This window comes from Rhinopithecus roxellana, chromosome 17 (genome assembly GCF_007565055.1).
Source record: "Rhinopithecus roxellana isolate Shanxi Qingling chromosome 17, ASM756505v1, whole genome shotgun sequence".
Taxonomy (NCBI): Eukaryota; Metazoa; Chordata; class Mammalia; order Primates; family Cercopithecidae; genus Rhinopithecus; species Rhinopithecus roxellana.
The window spans coordinates 23,703,970-23,729,995 of NC_044565.1; positions in this window are offsets into that span (position 1 = coordinate 23,703,970).

Genomic DNA, 26,026 nt, shown 5'->3' on the forward strand with positions numbered 1-26,026 from the left:
TAGCAGAGCCACTATAAATTATAGGGGAAGAAAGGACTATTCAATAAATGTGCTGAAACCTTATCTATGGAGATCTACGGAGAAAAAGTTGAATTCCTTCCCCATAGCACACATAAAATAAATCCCATATGGATTAAAGCCCAAGTGTGGGAAAGAGTATAGAACTTTCAAAAGAAACACACAGAAGAATATTCTTATGAAGTAGAGAGAGATTTGTCAAAGAAAGAAAAAAATCCCCATGAACCCCAGAGGAATATTTGACCATATTAAATTAAAACTTGTCAAATAGGCCAGGTGCAGTGGCTCATGCCTGTAATCCCACACCTTGGGAGGCCAAGGTGGGCAGATCACCTAAGGTCAGGAATTTGAGACCAGTCTGGCCAACATGGCGAAACCCAGTCTTTACTAAAAATACAAAATTAGCCAGGCATTGTGGCGCATGCCTGTAGTCCCTGCTACTGGGGAGGCTGAGGCAGGAGAATTGTCTGAACATGGGAGGTGGAGGTTGCAGTGAGCCGAGATTGCGCCATTGTATTCCAGCCTGGGCAACAAGAGCAAAACACTGTCTCAAAAAAAAAAAAAAAAAAAAAAAAACCCAAAAAACTCCCAAAACTTGTCAAATAATAAAAGGTATCATAACCAAAGTAAAAAGACAAGGCACAGACCGAGTGAAAATGTTTGCTATGCACATAACTGGCAAGTGATTACTACCTGGGATATATGTAGATTTACAAGCCAAAAAGTAAAAGACGACCCCTAGAAAATTAACAGTGGATATGAATAGGTGATTCTTAAAGAACCTGTATATTTATAAACCTATGAACAGACGTTCAAGTGATAATCAGAAAAAGAAATGCCCCTTTCAGCAATGAGATAATATTTTATAATCATCGTGCTGAAAAAAAGCATTAAGTCTGATATACCAAGGGCTGGGGAGGATGTGGGAAAATGAGAACTCTTACACACTGCTGGTAAGATCGTAAATTATTTCAACCTTTTTTGGAGAGTAAACTATTAATATCTAGGGGAGCTGAACATATACCTTATAACCCAGAAATTCCACTCTCATCTATATCCTAGAGAAACTCTCACACAAGTGCACAAGTAACAGTGAATGACAGCTTCTTTGTAGAGGGAAAAGTGGAAGCAACCTAACATGCCCTTCAGTAGGTCCATGCTATTATTTTCTATGGTACTTTCTCTTGTTTGAAGCATTTTATCCCCTCTGTCTCCCCACTCTCCCTCTCTCCCTCTCTCTCCCCCTCTCTGTCTGGATCTGGCAGGGTAGTAGGGTGGTGGGCAGGCCCCACGGCTGGGATCAATGCAGGAGAGAAGCTGGAGAAGCAGGGTAGGGCAAACAGAGCTACAAAGAATGTGTAGAGAAGCCTCTGCAGCTGCTCCTGAAAGTGGGAGGAAACAAGGCCACCGGCAGGGCAGGACAAAATTTTTTAAACAACAGTTTTATTGAATATCATTTACATATCATATAAATTTACCCATTTAAAATGTACTATTGTACATTTGGGAGGCCGAGGCAGGAGGATCACTTGAGCACAGGAGTTCAAGACTAGACTGGGCAACATAGGGAGACCCTGTCTCTACAAAAAATTTAAAAAAATTATCCGGGGGTGGTGGCGCAACCTGTGGTTCCAGCTACTTGGAAGGGTGAGGTGGGAGGATTGCTTGAGCTGGGAGGTCAAGGCTGCAGTGAGCCATGATTGCACCACTGCACTCCAGCCTGGGCAACAGAGTGAGACCCTGTCTCAAAAAGTACAAAATGTACCATTCACAGAGTTATGCAACCAGAACCACCACCAACCAGTGGGGTGAGGATGAGGTAGAAAGGCACTTAAAACAACAGAAATTTATTCTTTCCCAGTGCTGGAGGCTAGAAGTCAGAAGTCAAGGTGACAAGATGGGCTCTTCCTGGAGGTTTGGAGCGAGTCTGTCCACATCTCTCCTAGCTTCTGGTGGTTTCTGACCGTCATCGGCATTCCTTGTCTGTGGCTGCATCAGTCCAATCCTGGCCTCCATCTCTATGTGGCCTCCTCCTCTGGACGTGTCTCTGTGTGTTCTCTCCTCCTCTTCTCCATTTTTTCTTTTTTAATGCCTCAGTAGGGATTCTCCTCTTTTTATTAGGATACTAGTCATTGGATTTAGGGTCTGGCTTAATTTGGTATGCAAGTCTCTGTGCCTTAAGCCTCTTTGAGGACACAAATGATCATGACAAACAAGGGCAGAAAAAGGAAAAAAGAGAAAGAAAGGAGAAAAGCAGTTCCCAGATGAAGAAAAAAGGGAAAAACAAAGAAGAGCAAAGGATTATAAGCAGCAGCAAGACCAACACTTTGTGGAGAATAAAATAGGATGCTTCTGGCACCAGGCTCTTAGAAATTTGGAATCTCTACCTCTGAGCTTTCCTGAAAGCTCTTTAGTTAGGACAATAGACATCCCTTCCAGAAGTTCTGAATCAATAGATTAGGTAATTGCAGAGAAAGGACCCAGGAGCTTTCTTTTCACTTCCTGTGACTCCTGACTACCCTGTAATTATTAAATATTAGTGATGTTAGTACTTAAAAAAGGAGATCTAGAATAATGGCTACCAGTCCACAGGGGGACTAAAAGATATGAAGTACCATGCTTTATAACAAAGACCATTTATTATAAAGTTGCAAAGAGGCTATCACACTCAGGGGTGCAGACTCTTAGCTTGGAGCAAACCCAGAGCCTGAGTCAGAGGACAGATTTCATGACAGACTCAAAAAAGACTGCAGAGCAGAAGGCTGAATCACATACCTTGCAGAGGTGGGGAGAACCATGGCTGCCACCCTAGGGAGAAAGAAAACCCTGTAGTCATTGATGCCAAATACTTCAAAATTCCCATTGAGGAAAATAAAAAGAAGTCAGAGACTTGTGCTAAGATAATTGTAAAGCAATAATTTAGAAAGAGAACAGAGGCAGACTGGCCCTGTTAAAAATAGTTAAAGGATCTGGAGGAAAGCTGACCAGCTGGCTTGTTATAGTCGGGGGAGTCTGAAAGAGGACCAGATGGCCAGTAACATGGAGACTTCTCCATTCTGAAGATCCTGGGGTAGGAGAACCCACCCACTGTCCTGTAAGACTGGGGATAACAACTGATGGCTTCAGTCTGGAGTGACTGTCTTCTGGAGGTTCCAAGAAGGCCAAAGGAATCATGTTATTCCAGTGTTAGGTTTGCATCATAGACCCTAAAGTTCTTTCACAGTATGCAATGACTCCATATTTGTGACTATTAGCAAGGATGATTCAAATTTAAGTGACTGAACTTATGGGGAGGACGCCGAGCTTCCCAGTAGTTTCAGCATCTGTATTTTGTTTTGGTCTTTATTTTTGTTGTTATATGCCAAGATTACCCATATATTATGGCAGGTAGTTTACTGGATATTCTAATGAAAGGAGGGCTTCTAGAATCCTGCAAGAGCTGGAAATGCTATCACCTGAAGATGAAGGTCACAATAGGATACTTGACACAGCAAAAGACATGGAGGCGACAGAAATACAGCAGGCCAACTGCTGTCTAACAACTAGAATGGGTTCACAGCACTCAAAACAGTAACAACTTTGGTGCTCTGTCTGAAGTTTTTTTACTCTGACAAGTTCTAAAAAAAACTCACCGAAAGATCAAATTGTTCAGGAAGTTTCAGGAACCTAGAATAAGCATCTGAGGACCAGGCTTCATCTCTGCATGAGATGGCTCCTGTGACCCTCTTACCAAGAGATACACCTTGAAGAGCAAGGCTTGGCCGGGGCGCGGTGGCTCAAGCCTGTAATCCCAGCACTTTGGGAGGCCAAGGCAGGTGGATCACGAGGTCAATAGATCGAGACGATCCTGGCTAACACGGTGAAACCCTGTCTCTACTATTAAAAAAAAAAAAAAAAAAGATGCAAAAAAAATTAGCCGGGCATGGTGGTGGGCGCCTGTAGTCCCAGCTACTCGGGAGGCTGAGGCAGGAGAATAGTGTGAACCTGGGAGGTGGAGCTTGCAGTGAGCCAAGATTGCGCCACCGCACTCCAGGCTGGGCGACAGAGCCAGACTCCGTCTAAAAAAAAAAAAAAAGCAAGGCTTATGACCCAGCATCACAAGCATGTATGGAGGTAGAAAAACAATGGGGATTTTCATTCCTTCCCCCATCATAGAAAACAACAGAAGATTTAACAGAAGAGTTTGAAGAACTTAAAAGATTGATCTTGCTGATTGTTGACTGTGGACCTGATTGAATAGAAACTATCTGTATTTAATGACATATAGTATACTTTATTTTTCATTCTTAACTTGGAAATGCTTTTCAGGGACTATTATACATTGGCATTACATTAGCTATTACACATTAATAAACTTTTAATTCGTCAAATTTAGAAGAATCGGTGTTCCAGACTTTGGAAATGTGTCAAGTAATAAAGCTGAACCTTGAATGTGGAGAAAAAAAGAAATATGACCCCTAGATGTTGTCTACACTAGGCATCTATTGATATGATCAATATTCTTTACCCTCTTTCTTTCTGGTAACAGTGTTAGCCTGTCTCCTTTGTGGAGCTGAACAACCCCCATTCTAGGTGATAGGAAGAGCACCCTGGCCAAAGGCATAGAGCTAGCTTGGCCAATCAGGATACTCCATCCATTTGTCCAGTGATTGGTCCAGGGGTGGGCATATGATCTAAACAGGGCCAACTGGAATCTTTCCCTGGATTTCACACACAGATGCTGGAAGAGAGAAGCTCTGTCTTTCCTCTGGGGTTACTTACTCCATAGAGGAAGTCATCTATCGAAGAGAGAAAGAGACCAATCTACAGAGAGAAGCAGGATTGAGATAAGGAGTTAGAAAGCCCTAATGACTTTGAGTCTTCGGAGCCAGTCATGCTCAGGCGAACTCCAACCCTGCTGCAAAGAGTGAATGAATCCCCTTTTTTCATTAAAATTAGTTTTGAGTTGTACATCTGACACTTGTAATTCAAAGAGCCCTTATTAGTCCACAGCTGACTATTTGACAGTCTTCCACACCTGACACTTCTCCAGGGAATGTGTGATCTTACTATGGAAGGAACCCCTAATGATTCTGATCTCCAACAGTGTACTCACACAGTGTTACTACAGTAACCAACAAAGTAAGGATAGCCAACATCTTAGAATCAAAATCTTATCAAAGCACTGTGCTAAGTGCTTTGTATGCATCGTTTCCTTTACTCACCACAAAAGCCCTACATGGCATTATTTATTTCCACTTCCCTACTTTTTATTTGAAGAACCTAAGGTTTGGAGAACTTGAGAAATTGTTCATGGTTCCACCACCAGTAGGTGTTGGAGAGAACGTTTGAAGCCAGGCAGTCTAACTCTCTGGAACATGTGCAGTTGACCTTACATTGTATTACTTCCTTCCTAGACTTAGCCTCTCAAGAACAGCACAGCCAAGGAGGGTCAACCTGACTCCCAAGGTGCCATTTATCTACTAGCTGGGCAGCCACTATTATGAGATAGTGAATGATGCTGAAGGTGCATTTTGCACTAGAATTATAGAGCGAACCCTTTCAACAATGCAAAAAGATAGAAATGAGTGTTCTGGTTTAAGTTTCTAGATTAAGAAACTGGGATGGTTAAGTGACATGCTCATGGTTACGCTGCCCCAAGCGCTGAAGTTGGGAAAGGCTCCCAGAAATGTGTGACTTCATCCCCAAGAGGACTGAAAAGAAAGTGTTCTGACATTGAAAAGTATACAGAAATCAAAGGATTCAGGTCGATGGGGTGAAAGGTTTGTTTTAGTAAAAAATGTCTTATCCTTGTTTAATCAGTTATTTTATTCTAGGGAGGAGGCCTTGTCTAGTTTTCCTTTTTATGGAAAGGTCAGTCGGTGGGTCAGGCAGCTGGGGGAATGTGTGCCTTTTCATGAGTTCAGGCTTCCTGATTCATGGGGTGAAATTTTACTTTCTTATTGCCTCTCGGAGAAGGATGAGCTCATTGGTGGTGACAAGAGCAGCCTTCTGTCCTTCCTGCTCCAAATGCTGAAAGAAGTGGGATGCGAGCTCTCAAATGTCACAGAAGCCTACAAAACGCTGACTCCCGGATGCCAGGCATAACTGGGGTTGGCTAGAACATGGAGACAGGGCAACACCATCATCTGCTAAGAATTCATTGTTCTGTAGCTTGCCCTGGACACAATGGCAAGACTGAGACAGGAGGAATAGATGTGGGGTGGGGTGGGGGCAGGCAAGCTGGGTGTGTCTTTGCAAACACAGCCTTCTTGGGGGTGAGGAGAGAAGCAGTATAGGATTAGTCAAGAGGCAGACTGTGTGTGGGTTTAGGGCACCAAGAAGCAGGGACATGAAAAATCCCGACAAAACAAGGCAAAACACAACAAATGCCCAAACAAAGAAAGGGAGGGGGAGCATTTGTTTGGAAAGGTTTGACATTCACTGCTTTTAAAAAAAGCATTGAAACAGTCATGGGAATATTCTTAACTTTGTTTAGTATTTTGAATCACAAAGGGTGGGTGATTCAAATGACTTTGTAGAGCCAAGGTGCTATTTAGATGAGAAGTTCTCTGGATTGGATGGTCCCAGACTCTCCTGTGGGCAGAAGGGCAGCTGATAGCCTGATTGGTATGCTTTGAGTGACCCTGAGAAGACCCCTGACTCTTTCCAAAAACCACTGGAAGGAAGAGCTCCAGAGAGTTAGGAATTGAGGTGGGATTGGATGTTATTTTATTTACTTCTTTGTTCTTTGCATATTTTCCAAATTGTGTGTGTGTGTGTGTGTGTGTACACACACACACACGTTTCTTGTATACACACACACACACACACACACACGTTTTTTGAGACAGGATCTTGCTCTGTTACCCAGGCTAGAGTGCAGTGGCACAATCACTACTGACTGCAGCCTTGACTTCCCTGGCTCAGGCAATCCTTTTCCTACCTCAGCCTCCTGAGTAGCTGGGACTGTAAGTATGTGCTATCACACCTGGCTACTTTTTTATTTTATGTAGAGACTGGGTCTCGCTATGTTGCCCAGGCTGGTCTTGAACTCCTGGGGTCAAGCAGTCATCCCGCTTCAGCATCCCGAAGTGCTGGGATCACAGGCATGAGCCACTGTGCCTGGCCTTGCACACATATTTTTAAAACCTTAATTGTATTAATGTAAAATTATACAATTAACATGTTATTGCAGTAATTTTATACAAAATTACTATTTCATGGTAAAAATAAACTGTCCCCCGACCATCACTTCTTTCCTATATATTCACATTCATATACAGAAACACATGAATGAGAATCAGATTGCTTTGTGTGCATGGTTAAAAAAAAACCCAGAAATGACATTGACTGTACATTTCTTTCTGCAACTTGCATTTTCACTCAACAGATCTTGTTGGGTGTTATGACAATTTGATCTACTTCATTCTTTTAACTATAGCGTACTAGTCCATAGCGTGGCTTTAAAAAAGCATTGAAGTAGTTATGGAGAAATTCAGAACTATTTACAGCTATTCCTTTTCTCATGGACATTTAATTTCTAATTTTAACCTATTGCATATAATGCTTCAGTGAACACCCTCAAATGTAACTCCTTGGTCACATGCGCAAGGGTTTCCCCAGGGCAGGTATGAAGGAACCACTGGGTTCTAAGATTTTAATCTTCAATAGATACCATCAATTTGCCTTCCAGAAGGGCTGTAACAATTGATATCCCCAATTGCATTACTAAAGTGTTTCCCAAACTGTCAACAGTGAATGAAAAGGAAAAAATCACCAATCTGCTGAATGAAAAGTGACGTCTCATTGATTTTCTTTGACGTTTTCCTGATTACCAGTGAGGCTATTTTATTTCTTCATCTTTTCCCATATTTAACCTTTTATTTTCTTTTTTTCAGGAAACATGCACTACTTTCATAATATTGAAAGGAGTTCTCTCCTCCTCTTTCTTGTTAAAACAGACACAGCACACAGATGAGGACTATTTGCTTTAATGGGACCATCTTAGGTCAAATGCCTATTCCTGAACCCATCACTGTTAGGAGCTAGGAGAGTCTATCATTGTGGCCAGATAAGTAGGATTCACCTGATTGGCTCAGAGGCCACTTCTGGAGCTGGGTGGGGCCAATCCCACCGTCCTTATAGCCACAGTTGAGCAGGGTAGGGGTTTATTGCACAGTGACCTTTTTCAGTTCTAATGTTCTTTGGCTCTAAGAAGAAATGACATTCCATCGGTTTAATCACTGATCTTTTGGTTGAAATGAACAGAGACCTGATCAAGTTAGATCAAGTGATAAGTGAGATTTATTTAGGGGAAGGGGAAGCAGGGGTATCTCTCAAAACACAAAGGCAGGAAATGGAGCTGGCCTGGGGCAGGTACTGGAATGCCAGGAGAAACAAAGGCCACTTTCTCTTCTCTGTTTTTCTAGGCACATCTCCCCTTTTCTCCCTTTCCCTGCAGGCCAACATCTTTTATGTGTGCGTCATCTTAACTTTGATTTAATGTCTTTTCTCCATAAGCCCTCAGGCCACCTATTTCCTATGGTCTCTGGGTCTCCTAGTTCAATTTTTCAGAGGATAGAAATATGACTGGTTTCTAGCCAGCCAACGGATTGGCTGATTTTGGGTCATGTGGTCAAACCTGCTCCAGTCAACTTTTTCATCTGCACTGAAGGGCAGAGTTATTGGCCATAGAGGCCTGCCTCTTCCAGAGTCTGAGGGTGTGGCAGTTCCTCCAGGGCAGGCAATGGAATATGCCTACGGGAAAAATGTGGTCTTTTTTTTTTGAGACAGAGTCTCACTCTGTTGCCCACGCTGGAGTGCAGTGGCGCGATCTCGGCTCACTGCACACTCCACCTCCCAGGTTCAAGCGATCTTCCTGCCTCAGCCCCCCAGTAGGTGGGATTACAGGCACGTGCCACCATGCCCGGCTAATTTTTGTATTTTTAGTAGAGACGGGGTTTCGCCATGCTGGCCAGGCTGGTCTTGAACTCCTGACCTCAGGCGATCCACCCGTCTTGGCCTCCCAAAGTGCTGGGATTACAGGTGCGAGCCACTGTGCCCGGCCAAAGGTGTGGTCTTCTAAAATCTGAGGAGTTGTGTTGAATTCTAAAGCATGTCAGCATAAGCAAGAATAAAAGGAGCTCCCCTAAAATGTTCCCTTTTTCCTTCCTCCACCTTTGACCCCGAAACCTCAGTTCTGGAAATCTAAGTTTTATGCATACAGATGTTCTATCAGTACTATATATGACATTGATAAATAGAAATTAACAAACTGTCCTAAACTCAATGAATGGCTACATAAAATGTACATTCTATGGCATATTATATGCCATTAAATTGATGCTTTTAAAAATTAAAAATAACAAAGGAAATGCATAAGATATAATAGCAAGTGAAAAATAGACTATATTTGTATATCTACTATGATCACAGCTTTATAAACGAATATAATATATATTTATACACACACACACACATACATACATATGATGTGGCAGTCTGCTAGTTTAAAAATAGGTACTTGACTGGTGCAGTGGCTAATGCCTGTAATCCCAGCACTTTGGGAGGCTGAGGCAGGTGGATCACGAAGTCAGGAGTTCAAGACCAGCCTGGCCAATATGGTGAAACCCTGTCTGTACTAAAGAACAAAAAATTAGCTGGGCATAGTGGTACGCACCTGTAATCCCAGCTACTTGGGAGGCTGAGACAGGAGAATCGCTTGAACCTGGGAGGCGGAGGTTGCAGTGAGCCAAGATCGCGCCATTGCACTCCAGCCTGGGTGATGGAAAGACTATCTCCAAAAAAAAAAAAAAAAAAAAAAAAGTACTTATTTCTCTCCTCTACTTTTTTGTATTTTTAAATGCAATAAACACACATTGCTTTTGTGAAGGAAAAACCTAATTAATGAATTTTAAAGAAGACAGCTTGGGTCTTGTGAACCCTGGGCTATGTGATGACTCTTCTTAGTAATGTTTAAAACCCAGACTCTGAGTTATGGGACAACTGGGGAATATTCTTCTTCTCTCTTCTCTTTTCCTCTTCCTCCTTCTCCTCCCCTTCTTCTTCTTCTTCCTCTTTTTCTTCCTTCTCTTCCTCCTCCTCCTTATTCTTCTTTCTTCTTTCTTCTTTCTTTGTCCCACTGTCACCTTCTCAGGGCCACCACGGACTGTATGCTCATCAGGGGCTTGGGAGACCACTTTGGCTCACCCCTGTGCCCACCACTTTGCTGACATCCAAGGGGCTGGGGGCCCGAGTCTGGGAAGCTCAATCCTTCATCGATGCCTGATCTCAGCAGCATGTCCCATTCCAGTTCTCTATTAAAAATAGTGTTTCTACAGCTCTTTTCATAGAAAAAAAAATTGTGTTCCTTGTCTTAGCATGGTGCATTTCTGCAGTTGGACTGAGGTGTTACTAAAACTAGAGTTTTCTATTCAGAGAGAGGAGAGGACTCCAGACTGCCAGTGCAAGAGAATACATGCGTGCATGCATGTGTCTGGAAAGAAAATTCTGAGATCAATAAATCTACCAATAATGAGTGTCTCACATCCATGGGAACCTGTCTGTGCGGCATCCTGTGATCACTGAACACCCCTAAGCCTCCACCATTCTAGATTTCACCTCTTTCGTCCTTTGCCCTGTTGTCCCCTGCTGGCGGTGGCTGCCCTCATCCAGGTGGCACATTATATCCCTTGCAGCTCCCATGTCCTTTTGGCTCCAGCACCACCAGTTTGCCATGGAGATTCTCGACCTCCAGGGGCTACCACGCCACTTCTCATACACCCCTGGAAACCTCCTTTCACAACAAGTAAACCCTCATCCCTGTTACTCCATTACCTTCTCCACCAGAGCCATAGATGTCTCATAGTGAGCACTATTTGGAAGAGCTCTGTGCTGCCTAGGAGTGACTTTGAAATTCAATAAATACTTACTAAAGCTTACTATCTGTCAGGCACATTTCTCCGTGCTGAGGCCACAATAGTGGATAAGACAGAACGGAATCCTGCCCCAGTGGAACTCACCTTCTACTAGAGGACACAGACATCAACGGAATCAATGCACAACGATTGAAACTCAGTTGTGAGAAAAGCCATGAAGAAGTACAGGGTGCCCCAAGAGCAGCAGGGGACCCGAGTCAGGGCGGGGTGGTTAGGAAGGCTTCACTGAGACAGAGGGTGAGTGTGAGTTGGGCAGATGGAGTGCGGAAGGCGCAGTGGGCAGTGCTCTAGGCCAGCACTTTAATGGGCTTTCCAATCACCTGGGCACCTTGTTGTGAAGTGGGGCCCAAGATTCTGTGTTTCCAACAAGCTCCCAAGTGGCTCCAGAGTTGCTGGTCTGGGAACTCACTTTGAGTAGCAAGTTTCTACACCAGTGACTCTCAGCCTTAACTGTGTATGGACATCATCTGGAAGCTTTAAAAAATACTGATGCCTGGCTGGGTGCGGTGGCTCACGCCCATAATCCCAGCACTTTGGGGGGCCGAGGCGGGCAGATCATGAGGTCAGGAGATCGAGACCATCCTGGCCAACACGGTGAAACCCCGTCTCTACTAAAAATACAAAAAATTAGCCGGGCATGGTGGCGGGCACCTGTAGTCCCAGCTACTCGGGAGGCTGAGGCAGGAGAATGGCATGAACCAGGGAGGTGGAGCTTGCAGTGAGCCGAGATCGCGCCACTACACTCCAGCCTGGGCGACAGAGCGAGACTCCGTCTCAAAAAAAAAAAAAAAATACTGATGCCTGGGTGCTAGTCCAGAGATTCTGATTTGCTTGGTCTTAGATGTGGTCTGGGCCTTGGGATTTGAAAATAAACAAACAAAAAACTCCCCAGGGTATTCTAATGTGCAGCCTGGATTGAAGGCCCTTCATCTAGGCAAGGCTGAGAGTACGTGTAAAACCCGAGGACATTCAGATGACAACTTTTCTGGGTGGAGGGCCAAGCGCTCAGTCTTCTCTGATCTTGCCTGGGCTCACTAATGCTAAGAACAGTCAGTGGTACCTCAAACAGCTGCATGGGCCAAGCTTGTCTCATTCACACATCTGGCAGGGGGTTCTGGCTGTTGGCCAGGGCACCTTGCTCTCCAAGTAGCCTCTCATCTGAGAGTATGCTAGACTAACTGGATGGCATGAGATTGAGGGTGGAAGCTGCAAGGCCTTCTGAGGCCCAGGCTCTGGAACTCGCATAGAACAGTTCCTCCACGTTCTAAGTCACAAGGACTGCCCAGATTCAAGGTGGTGGAGACACAGACTCCACCTCTTTTATGTTTTTTTTTGTGGAGGTGAGGTCTCACTATGTAGCCCAGGCTGGCCTCAAACTCCTGGGCTCAAGCAATCCTGCCTTGGCCTCCCAAAGTGCTGGGATTACAGATGTGAGCTGCTGCCCTGGCTGCTGGACTCCACCTCTTGATGAGAGGATACATCACATTGCCAAGGACGCCCGGGCCTTTGGTATAAAGATTTGCTACAGCGATCCAAGCAGCTACATAAGGACCCTGTGGTCAGAAAATGGAGTCACAGCTGGGGGTGGAATCCCTGTTTAATTTTTGAGGACTGGAGTCTGAAAGTGGTCTCAGACTGTCTGGTCAGAATGCAACTTTCCTGCCTCAATTTTGCCCCTGGTGAGATGGTGAGAAGAGAACCAGGATGAGAGGACGGATGCTTTCCCCACGTCCATGGTGCTTCATGCCTGCCTGACCCCATGGCGGGATTCACCTCATGGCATTCCAACCTCCAGGGGCCCTTTCCACACACAGCTGCTCTCTGGCCAAACTTAGAGGCCTCCACCGACAGGAAGGTCCTCTCAGCAGTGGGCAGCTCTCATCACGGTGGGAATGGAAGGAGGAAGGGCCTCTTGACCCTCAGTGCCGTCTCTTCTTCCCACCAGAAAGTCCACCATGGTTAGGTATGCTCTGACCTTTTCATCCTTTAGCAAGGAATTCAGGACCTTTGGGTGAAGATCTAGAGGAGTGAGAGGAAGCGGTAGTGGTATGGCAGCGCCAGAGCCAAAGGCAAGCCTGGAATTTCACAGAGTAGCCCTGGCCTGCCTCTCACCACCTGGATGGCAAACTGGGCAGAGCCTTCTCTAATCAGGGCTATAGCTTTGGCGACTGGGCGGTGCCTGGGGACTGAAGGGTGAGGGAAGAATCTCATTCAGCTGCTGCTAATATGGACCTGTAAGCTGCCCTGTTACCAAGCCAAAGAGGGGGACTCTCTCCCTGCTCCCCCTACTTCTAATCTCGTGATGCTTACACCATCAGAGCTCATAGAGAGCTCATGGCCACTTACCTATTTAGTCTTCCTTGCAGTGGACATTCAATCTATTTTATTATTTATTTTTGAGATGGAGTCTCACTCTGTTGTTCAGGCTGGAGTGCAGTGGTGCGATCTCAGCACATGGAAGTCTCCATCTCCCAGGTTCAAGTGATTCTCATGCCTCAGCCTCCTGAGTAGCTGGGATTACAGGTGCACACCACCACATCTAATTTTTGTATTTTTAGTAGAGACAGGGTCTCACCGTGTTGCCCAGGCTGGTCTCAAACTCCTGACCTCAAACGATCCTCCTGCCTTGGCCTCCCAAAGTGCTGGGATTACAGGCATGAGCCACCCACTGTGCCTGGTCCCATTCAGTTTATTTTAGTTTAAAAGTCCTGGTCTTTCCCCAGCAGACATGGGCCTAGTTCTGCCAGTTCTAGCTACAGAGGTTTTTGTGAGAGCTACTCCCCTGGCCCCAACCCCTGCTCCCACCAGGGACTGCCTGATCCCACCCTACAGCTCCCTCAGCCCAAACCGGTTGGATAGAGGAAGATGCCAGAGCCAGTCCCAGGTGGTGCTCCTCCAGGAGGCTTCAGGGACCACTCCTTTTAGGCTGGGCCACATGGCACTTCCTGCTGCACAGAAAAGCAGCTTATTGTGGAGGGGGCTCCAGCAGCTTGGCACTGGCCAGTAGAAGAGGTAAATATAAAGGAAATTAGAGAATGCAACTTTTCTTGTCATGCAAACTGGGTTCCCAAGGAATGTATTTCTGGGCACGGCTAGTTTGAGATGTGCTCGATGCCAGGTGGGTGACAGGGTGTGGGTGGGCCTGCATATGTGAGAGGTACAGGGAGAATGAATTCTAAAGAAGCAGAAATGTTTTCTAAACCTTTGACGGCTGCTGAGTGCCCTTTTCTCTGCTTCTGGGTTCCACATCTTCCAAACCTCCTGACTGAGGCACATAAGGCTGCTTTGAACTTTTTTTTTTTTTGAGACAGAGTCTCACACTGTTGCCTGGGCTGGAGTGCAGTGGCACAATCTTGGCTTACTGCAACCTCTGCCTCCTGGGTTCAAGCGATTCTCCTGCCTCAGCCTCCCAAGTAGCTGGGATTACAGGCGCCCGCCACCTCACCCGACTATGCTTTGACCTTTCTAGGAGCAGAATCATCAGAAATGGAATTCCTAAACTTTTCTAATTCAGTGCTCAGTTTTCTGAGCCTTAGCTCCTAGCTTTGGCTGGGTCAGCTGAGTACCCAGCTCAGGCATTAGTCCCTATTTGAGAAGATGGGTCCTTCCAGCCGTAGTTAAGACCTATCCAGGCTCCTACTGGGGGTACCTAATTATGAAACTTCTCCCTTCCAGCAACACTAATTTAAGTCATCCTCTTTAGAAGGGGCAGCTATAGTGCCAACAGCCTAAGTTTCTCTTTGCTATGGGATGAAGGATTTTCCTTCTGGCTTGAAGATGACACCTTCTCGCTGTGTGCTCATGTGGCCTTTCCTTGGCATGTGTCCATGAATGTAGAGAAAGGAAGAGAGGGCTCTCTGGTGTCTCTTCTTAAGACGACGATTCTCTCAGACCAGGGCCCACCCTTATGGCCTCGTTTAATCTTAATTATCTCCTAAGGTCCTGTCTCCAATTACAGTCACATTGGGGTTTAGGGCTTCAACATACTTTTCTTTTGGGGGGGACAGTTCGTTCCATAGGAAGTGGTATAAATGATAAACACGAATATTTTAAGTATTGTGCCAAGTGAGAAATGGTCAAGATGAGCCCTTTCAGCAGCCTAGGACCTTGCTCAACGATGGCAATTGTCCCAAATATCTTCCACCTAAGCCTCTTTACTGCACTTCCTTCCTTGAATCCTCTCCATCTCTCTGTAAATTAATTTTTACCTAGGCAAAAATGAGGTAGGAGGTAGGACTCAACTCTGGAGGTGCTCGGACACCAGACCAAATCGAAGACTAGCTAAAACAGGGCTGGAGCAGAAGTAGCTTTCCAAAAGTCACACCCACCAGTGTGCCATGTCAGTTTACCATTGCCATGACGACAGTAGGAACAACACCCAGGAGTTACTGCCCTTTCCACGGCAATGATCCGATGATAAAAATGTTACTACCCCTTTCCTAGAAATTTCTCTGCAAACCACCCCTTAATCTAGATGAAATGAAAAGTAGGTATAAACATGACTGCAAAACTGCCCTGAGCTGCTACACTCTGCCTGTGGGGCAGCCCTGCTCTGCAGGAGCAGTCACGGAGCTGGATCACTGCCAGAACTGTAACACTGCTGCTTCCATAAAGTCATACTCTTCTACCTCCAGTTTGCCCTTGAGTTCTTTCCTGGGCAAAGCCAAGAATCCTCATAGGCTAAGCCCCAGTTTGAGGCTCACCTGCCCTGCAACAAAAGGAAGGAAGGAGTCACTTGAATTGTTCACAGGTGGATCACAGTTGATTCCAACGCTGACTCTTCTCCCTGCCCAGAGGCAGGAAGAACTTGGGGTGAAGTGAGGTTTGAGTAGCTTTTTAATTCCATAGGGTCACCTCTATCCCTACCTTCTTTATTCTCTCTTGACACCACAGTGACAACTGTGAGAGGGCCAGCCTTGCATCAGATGCAGGGGAAGTGGGCGGCAGCTGGGCTTTGGCCTAACAAAAGCACCTGACAAACATACACGTGTAATTTTACTGTAAAGGAAGATATAAAAATGGGGGTAAATGAACTCATTTTACGACCTTGTTTGAGCATTAAACTTCATCTTTATATGGCATGTGTCTTTTCGTACTAGTGACTGTCATCTGTTAAACGCAGGTTTTGGAATGTTGCTCTGGTTTGTGTATTTCTGCAAAGTTCTGGAATATGGCTGTGGTAGGCTTCCCGATGTAAAAGACAGACCCTGATCCTGTCTCTGACAGGGGTGTTTAATAAGCATTTACCAAACTGCCAAATGAGCATCTTAGTTCTCAGTGGAGATTAAAGGTTAAGTAGGTGTTTTTCCATGCTCTATGTATAATTTAAAATTCAATTGTTATTTTACAGAGATTAATCTAGAAGTTGTTATAAGCAAACATGGAGCCATGCATATTTCCATCATAAAAAGGAAAAATAAAATATCCACAGACTTCGAGGGGCCTTCAGGGTCTTGGCATCCTGCCAGTTCCATCTCCCCTGTGGAGGCATTTGGCTTATGATCTTGCAGGGGCTATTTGTTTCCAAGTCCTGCTCTACCTGTTTCTCGGTGTCTTAGTTCTTGCTTTTAGTAGAGAATATATTTTATTCTTTCCTCTTCAAAGATTTTGTATGTGTGGCTATGAATGAGCAATTCATGTTCATTGTAAAAACATGCCAAGTGCAGAATGGTATAAAGAAGCCGCAACAAAAAAACCCTCATAAATCTTAGTACCTATTGGCAACCCCTATTCACATTTTGCCTGATTTCTTTCCATTAGATTTTCTTTTTATTTCTGACATTGTTGAACCACACTGTATTTTTTTTTTTTTTTTTTTTTTTTTTTTGAGATGGAGTCTCACTCTGTCGCCCAGCTGGAGTGCAGTGTTGCACGATCTCAGCTCACTGCAACCTCCACCTGCCGGGTTCAAGTGATTCTCCTGCCTCAGCCTCCCAAAGTGCTGGGATTACAGGTGTGAGCCACCATGCCTGGCCACACACTGTATTATTATTATTATTTTTTGAGATGCAGTTTTGCTTTTTTTGCCCAGGCTGGAGTGCAGTGGCATGATCTCAGCACAACTGCAACCTCCACCTCCCAGGTTCAGGTGATTCTTCTGCTTAAGTCCCCCGAGTAGCTGGGATTACAGGCGTACACCACCACACCCAACTCATTTTGTATTTTTAGCAGAGACAGGGTTTCACTGTGTTGGCCAGGCTGGTCTCGAACTCCTGACCTCAGGTGATCTGCCTGCCTCGTCCTCCCAAAGTGCTCGGGCATGAGCCACCACACCCGGCCACACACCGTATTTGTCAATACTGCATCTTGTTTTCTTCACCTGACATTCTTTCTTCACCAGTCTGTCATTCAAGCAAAATACTCTGTAAACACACTTCTAAATGTCTGCCATTCTCTCCTGCAGATTAATGGATAATTTTTCAAAGGTAGTATTATGATTCTCATACCAATATAAAATCAATACATCAAAGATTTTACTTAAATGATTAATGAGGAAACCAGTAAGATACAACTGGTTCAAAAGGAAGAATTTAAATAGCTACAGATATATAGATAATAAGGAATGCTGAAATGAATTAACAAGTACAGTTGTTGCAAAACTGGACTCCCCAGAGGGCAACAATCAATTATACATCACTGGATACAATCTTTTTGCATTTCTATGGACATAGGGAATTTGTAGTTATTTCTAGCTTTCTGCAACTTGCATAGTTGTAAAACAGCTTAAAGACAAAGAAAGGCAGTTATAACCCAGTCATCTTTTTTGGCCATTTGAATGTCCTTTACAATTTTTCCTGGTAAGATGTAATGTGATTTTACGTGGCTGTTAGGAGTGCGTGTGCCGTGTCCCTACATGAATGTGTGTGCCACAGGAGGCTTGGCTTTCTATCCATCTGAGTGAGAGGCAGTAAGTCACTGAACCTCACGGGACCCACAGGCCCTCATCTGTAGAGTGAGGATGGTTGGATGGTCCCTAAAAGCCTTTCCCGAAGCTCTGATGTCCACAGTTTCCTAATTAACTCAAGGCAAAGGTCCACATGGGGGACACAGCTATTGCTTTGTCTCTCTGCTCGTCATTCCTTTTAGCAAGATTATACAGGTAGTAGTACCATCTTTGAATTTAAGCCCAAGAGTGATAAGATAAAAATCTATGTTTAAATTAGTTTTTGAGGCTGGGTGCAGTGGCTTACGCCTGTAATCCCAGCACTTTAGGAGGCTGAAGTGGGCGGATCATCTGAGGTCAGGAGTTCAAAACCAGCCTGGCCAACATGATGAAACACCATCTCTACTAAAGATACAAAAATTAGCCAGGTGTGGTGGCAGGTGCCTGTGGTTTCAGCTATTCGGAAGGCTGAGGCATGAGAATTGCTTGAACCTGGCAGGCAGAGGTTGCAGTGAGCCGAGATCACTGCACTCCAGCCTGGATGACAGAGTGAGACTCTGACTTTAAAAAAAAAAAATTAGTTTTCCAAAACTCTTCCAGAAGCTAGGGAGATGAAGAGAGCCTTCTGGGGGCTGCATTAGAAACATTCCTGAAGCCCTGAGAGACCACTGCCCATCCCATTGGTTCTAATGGACCCACAGAGGTCATTCCAAGGATGAGTGGCCCCATAAAGGCAGCTGCAAGGGCCTTTGGGTGTCTGACTGTTGGCCTGGCTACTCAGCCCTTGGTTTCAGTGAGACGAAAAGCAACAGACTGTCGGGCTGCGACCACTAAGGATCTTAGTACTCTGCCACTAATACGCTTTTACTTTCTCTTGTTTAAATTTGGAACTTTTTCAATTTTTCACCAAAGATTACTTGGGGAGGTATTTACTTTTGTTGTAGTAAGATACACATAAAATTTACCATTTTAACCATTTTACATCAGACAACTCAGAGGCAATTAGCATGTTCAGTGTTGTGCAACCATCACCATTACCTAGTTCCCAAACATTCCCATTGCCCCAGAAGGAAACTTCATGCTTATTAAGCAGTCACTTCTCATTCTCCACTCCCCTAACCTCCTAGCAACCATAAATCTATTTCCTGTCGCCATAAATTTATCTATTCTGGATTTAAATTCCATATAAGTGGACTCATAGAATGTCTGGCCTTTTGTGTCTGACCTTGCTTAGCATAATATTTTATAGGTTCATTGATGTTGTAGCATGTATCAGTACTTCATTCCTCTTTATGGCCAAATAATATTTCCCTCACTGAATAGCGACACTTTGACTTCCTCCTTACAAATTTAGATGCCCTTTATTTCTTTGTCCGAGTGCTCTGGCTAGGACTTCCAGTAGTATGTTGAATAGGAGTGGTAAGAGTGGGCATCCTTGTCTTGTTCCAGTTCTCAGGGAGAATGCTTTCAACTTTTCCCACAGTATAATGTTGGCTGTGGGTTTGTCATAGATGGCTTTTATTACCTTAAGTTATGTTCCTTCTATCCCAATTTTGCTGACGGTTTTAATCATAAAGAGATGCTGGATTTTGTCAAGTGCTTTTTCTGCATGTATTGAGATGTGATTTTTGTTTTACATTCTGTTCATGTGGTATATCACATTTCTTGACTTGCATATGTTGAACCATCCCTGCTTTCCTGGTATGAAACCCACTTGATCATGGCGGATTATCTTTTTGATATGTTGTTGGATTCGGTTAGCTAGTATTTTGTTGAGGATTTTTGCATCTATGTTTTTACCATCATTTTTAACGCTAGAAAATCATTTCTAAGCCAAAGGTTTATAATTCTCTAACTTTTCCCCCCACATATATTAGTCAGGCTTTACCAGAGAAACAGAGCCAGCAAGATGTGTATATATGGAAAGATTATAAGGAATTGGCTCATATGATTACGGAGGTTGGCAAGTTCAAAATCTGCCGAGCCAATGTCCCAGTTCAAGTCTGAAGGCCAGTAGGCTGCTGTAGAACCAGGAAGAGCTGATGGTCCTCTTTGAAGATCTGTCAGGTAGAAGAAGGCCCTCTTGCTTGGGAGAGGGTCAGGCTTTTAGTCTATTCAGGCCTTCTACTGACTGGGTGAGGCCCACTCACATTATGGAAGAGTGTGGGATCTGCTTTACTTAGCCTGTTGATTTAAATGTTAATCACATCCAGAAACACCCTCACAGAAACACTCAGAGTAATGTTTGGCCAAATATCTGGGCATCCTATGGTTCAGTCAAGTTGGTACATATTAATCATTATATCAGGTGTGATTTGATTTTTTCCATTTAGCTTAATTCTGGAATTGATTTTGATACATGTTATATCTGATATATAGTACAAGGTAAGGACCTAAATTGATTTATTTTACAACTAACCAATCATCCCAGCACTCTATATTGATTATTTCTTTCCATTCTCATTGATTTAAGTCTTAGTTCTGTTTAGTTTTAGTTTAACAGGCATTCTTCTTTAATCATGTCTCAATCTTATTTTTCATATACAATTTAGGCTATTTCATTATTTATCTATTTAACTGAGTATCTTTAATAGAAAATACTTTTTAGTGTACCACATATTGAACAATTTACAATAAAATCACACCATAACATTTACTCTTGAAACAAAAAAATCAAATCCAAACATAAATTTCCTAAATTAGGTGCTTAAGTGTAAATTGGAGTGTTCATCAAATGGGGGTGCATAATTTTCAGTGTTTATGCCAAATTTACCATGTAATCATGTGAATTAAGCTATATATAAAAATATTTTGGGGGCTGGCATGGTGGCTCATGCCTGTAATCCCAGCACTTTGGGAGGCCAAGGCAGGAGGATCACTTGAGGTCAGGAGTTCGAGACCAGCTTGACCAATATGGTGAAACCCTGTCACTACTGAAAACACAAAAATTATCTGGATGTGGTGGTGCATGCCTGTAATCCCAGCTACTTGGGAGGCTGAGGCAGGAGAATCGCTTGAACCCGGGAGGCAGAGGTTGCAGTGAGTCGAGATCACGCCACTGCACTCCAGCCTGGGTGACACAGCAAGACTCCATCTCAAAAAAAAAATTATATATATATAGTAAATATGTATATTATCCAATTTTTATTAGAAAATAACTGACATATATTTATTAACTACTGAAAAAGACAGCAAATCCCGTGCTACGGGTTGAATGTTTTCTCCAAAACTCTTGTTGGAATTTATTCCCCAATTGAGAGGTGGGACCTTTAAGAAATAATTGGATTATGAGGATGCTGCCCTTATGAATGAATACATTCTTGAATCAATGGATTCACGGGTTAATGGGCTAATGGATTAATGAATTATCATGGAAGTGGAACTGGTGGCTTTTTAATTTTTTTTGAGACAGGGTTTCGCTCTTGTTGCCCAGGCTAGAGTGCAATGGCGCAATCTCGGCTCACTGCAACCTCTGCCTCCCAGGTTCAAGTGATGATTCTCCTGCCTCAGCCTCACGAGTAGCTGGGATTACAGGCAGCCCACCACCTGACCCAGCTACTTTCTGTATTTTTAGTAGAAATGGGGTTTTGTCATGTTGGCCAGGTTGGTCTTGAACTCCTGACCTCAGGTGATCCTCCTGCCTTGGCCTCCCAAGTGCTGGGATTACAGGCATGAGCCACCGTTCCTGGTGGAACTGATGGCTTTAAAAGAAAAGGAAGGGAGACCTGAGCTTGTTAGCATGATCAGCACCCTCACCATGTGATACCCTGTGTTTCAGGACTCTGCAGAGACCCCAGAAGGCTCTCAACAGATGCAGCTCCTCAACCTTGGACTTCTTAGACTCCACAACTGCAAGAAATACATTTCTTTGCTTTGTAAATTACCCAGTTTCAGGTATTATAAGCAACAGAAAATGGACTAAGATACCCAGCTTTGACTCCCTAGGCATGTTCTCGTTGGCTGGCACCATCTGTGACAAATCCTGAACTGTATTGTTTACAGACACACCTGCAGCCTGCATTGGCACCAAAGTCATTTACTGATACTGTGCTCTTTGCAGCCCTGGCCCTTGCTAATTCTTCTTGGAAGGAGGAGATGGGAAGAGAGGCTGCAAAGTGGTAAGAATAACCAATAGTTCATGTCTCTTCTATCTTAAGAAATTAACTCTCTGCCCATCTTTAGACTCCTCCAGATACTACTCTCTCTCCAACCATATCATCCATACCAATTGTTTCAACTACAGGGTTGGCTCTTGAACCCACATTTCCATTCTATATCTCACTCCTGAGCCCACATTTACATTTGAGTGTTTAATATATACCTAAAGTGTTTAATATCTACCTAAGTCAGCCTGATACTCCACAGACTGAACATCTCCTAAATAATATATGTGAACTGTGGGCAGCCCAGTTTTGTACTTTTTCCATTCTCATTTTTTTAAAATTATACTTTAAGTTCTAGGGTACATGTACACAACGTGCAGGTTTGTTACATATGTATACTTGTGCCATGTTGGTGTGCTGCACCCATCAACTCGTCAGCACCCATCAACTCGTCATTTACATCAGGTATAACTCCCAATCAGTTTTTTTTGAGACTGTCTCACTTAGTCGCCCAGGCTAGAGTGCAATGGCATGATCATAGCTTACTGTAGCCTCAAATCCCTAGGCTCAAGGGATCCTCTTACCTCAGCCTCCTGAGTAGCTGAGACTACAGGCACACAGCACTATGCCGGCCTAATTTTTTAACTTTTTGCAGACATGAGGTCTTGCTATTCTATGAGGTCAGCCCAGGCTGGTCTCAAACCCCTAGCCTCAAGTGATCCTCCTTGCCTTGGCTTCCCAAAGTGCTGGGATTACAGGTGTGAGCCACCATACCAGCCTATTTTAAAATTTTCAGCTTTATTGAGCTATATTTGATGAATAAAATTGTATATATTTAAGGTACACAACGTGATGCTTTGATATACGTATCTAGTGTGAAATGATTACCACAGTCAAGTTAGTTAACACATTCATCACCTCATATAGTTAGCATTTTTTTTTTTTGGTGGTGGTGAGAACATTTAATATGTACTCTCTTAGCAAATTTTAAGTATACAATATAGTATTATTAACTATAGTCACCACACTGTACATTAGATCTCCAGAACTTTTTAATCTTAAAACTGAAAGTTTGTATCCTTTTACCACTTCCTTCATTCCCCCAGCCTCCAGCCCTTGGTAATCAGCCTTCTACTCTCTGTTTCTAGGAATTTAACTTTCTTGGATTCCACATATAAGACATAGAGTATTCATCTTTCTCGGACTTATTTCACTAGGCATAATGCCCCTAGGTTCATCCATTTTGTGGAAAATAACAGGATTTCTTTTTGAGACAGGGTCTTGCTCTGTCACCCAGGCTAGAGTGCAGTGGTGTGATCATGGCTCACTGCAGCCTTGATCTCCCAGGCCCAAGTGGTCCTCCCAGCTCAGCTCCTCAGGTAGCCGGGACCACAGGCATGCACTACCACACATGGCTAATTTAAAAAAATTTTGTAGAGACAGGGTCTCCCTGTGTTGCCCAGGCTGTTCTGAAACTCCTGGGTTCAAGTGATCCTACTGCCTCTGCCTCCCAAGTGGCTAGGATTATAGGCGCTCATCACTGCGCCTGGCTTTTCTTCTTTTTTATGGCTAATATTTCATCATGTATACCACATTTAATTTTAAGCTGGAGTCTTCCTCTGTCACCCAGGCTGGAGTGCAGTGGTGGATCTTGGCTCACTGCAAGCTCTACCTCCTGGGTTCAAGCAATTCTCGTGTCTTAGCTCCCTGAGTAGCTGGGACTACAGGTGTACACCAACATGCTTGGCTAATTTTTGTATTTTTAGTAGAGACAGGGTTTTGCCACGTTGGCCAGGCTGGTCTTGAGCACCTGACCTCAAGTGATTCACCTACCTTGGCCTCCCAAAGTGCTGGGATTACAGGCATGAGCTACCGTGCCCGGCCCACATTTTCTTTATCGATTCATCTGTTGACATACTTAGGCTGTTTCCATGCCTTGCCCATTGTGAATAATGCTGCAATGAACATGGGGGAGCAAATACCTGTTTAAGATACTGATTTCATTTCCTTTGGATACATACTCAGAAGTGAGATTGCTACATCACATCATAGCTCTATTTTTAATGTTTTAAGGAAACTCCATACTTTTTTTTATAATGGCTGTACCAATCTAGGCTATTTTATCTCATGTCATGGCCCAATGTCTTGAAGAAGCTGGTCATTTTCCCTCTACAGAAAAGAAAAAATAAAACAAATATAATCTTTGACAGGGCACCACTCAGCTAGGGCACTCCACATGAAAACAACTAGAGAATATGATACAATATGATCAGGGACTTGATTTTGTGTGTTCCAGCAAAGGATCAGGAGGGGCTATGTTTTGGTGGCTACATCATGGACCAAGAGGGTCCAAATATTTGAATAGAAGTAGGATTTGTCTTGGAAAAGCAGATAGTGGGAGTCTAAGAGGAACATTCGAAGTGGAAAGTAAATTTGATGGTGAAAGTTGTAGCCTTTGAACTTGTTTGGGAGTCAAGAAAGTTATCAGGTGACTTATTGCCTCCATTTCTGTATCTGTAAAATGGATTTTACTTTTCCACCTCTCTTCCAGAGGAGGGGGTGCCACATGAAGGACCGAGAGAATATTTGCTACATGTTTGGAGTTCTTTAAAGAAAAACCAAAGGCGACGACAAGGCATTTATTCATTAAATATGAAAACCTTTCATTCCCCACCCCACCTCCAAGCTGGAGTCCTTGGTTATAAAGAACTAATGTTAATAACTGTGTTGCAATGTGTTTTTCCTCTGGTTTCTTATTCCTTTGGAGTAAGAGGCATGGACATTTAGACCTCAACTGAAGGCACTGATTGGAAGAGTTTCTCCCAGAGTTGGCCCACTTGGAAACCAGGTAATCCGAGCTGGTGGAAAAAAGGCAAAAACCCACAGCTTGTTAGCACACACAAAGCTTTTAACTCAGATCAGAGTTCAGCTGGGCTTTACCTGTGAGCAGGGGTCTGGAGGCAGTTGAGCTTGGTTGGAAAGGGGGTAGTGGGCATGTGTTTGCTTTTCCTCAGAGTCAAGAATCTGTTGGGCTGGGAGATGGGGTGGGGAGGGAAATTTGCTAAAATGGGAAAGGAGACGAGTGGAATGTGCTAGGAATGGGCTGGAGATTATCAGAAGCTGAGGCCTCCTTTCATGGAAACCTGGCTGTTGGGTGGTTGATGTTTTCCCAAACTCCTAACTCCTGTGATTCAGGACTGTGGCTTTAGTAATTATCAAAGTACTACTTTGCCCTTGCGCATAAATGGCCAATTACCTCAAACTGTCAGAAGGGCCCAGAAGTCTTAAGATCAGTTCTCCAAAGTCAGGGAATGGACTAACCCAGTTTTGAAAACGTTCCAGCTGTAGATCTGGAGACAGCATGGCTTTGTGTGGGTATACAGACATGTAGGGGAGGAATGGAGCCTCAATTTATTATTTGTTGAGACAGTATCTTGTTCTTATTGCCCAGGCTGGAGTGCAGTGGAGTGATCACAGCTCACTGCAGCCTCAACCTCCCAGGTTCAAGCAATCCTCCTACCTCAGCCTCCCAAGTAGCTGGGACTATAGGTGTGTTGTACCACTATGCCCAGATAATTTTTTGTATTTTTTGTAGAGATGAAGTTTTGCTATGTTTCCCAGTTGGTCTTGAACTCCTGGGCTCAAGCAATCTGCCCACCTTGGCCTCCCATTGTTGGAATTACAGATTACAGGTGTGAACCACTGTGCCTAGCCTGGAGCCTTAATTTTTTAAAAAAACAGTTTGATTGAGATATAATTAACATACCATACAATTTGTCCACTTAAAGTATACAATTCACTAGGCTTTAGTATGTGCAGAGTTGTGTAACCATCATCACAGCCAGTTTTAGAACCTTTGCCTCCAAAAGAAACCCCCTCCCTACTCTTTATCACCCCATCCTCTCCCCTGACCCCAGCCTTCAACAAGCACTGATATACTTTCTGCCTCTGTAAATTTCTCTACTCCAGACTTTCATATGAATGGAATTATATATATAATAGGTGGCCTTTGTGCCTGGTTTCCTTCACTTGGCATGTTTTCAAGGTTCACGTGTGTTGTAGTGTGTATCATCACTTCATACCTTTTTGTGACTATCATTCCA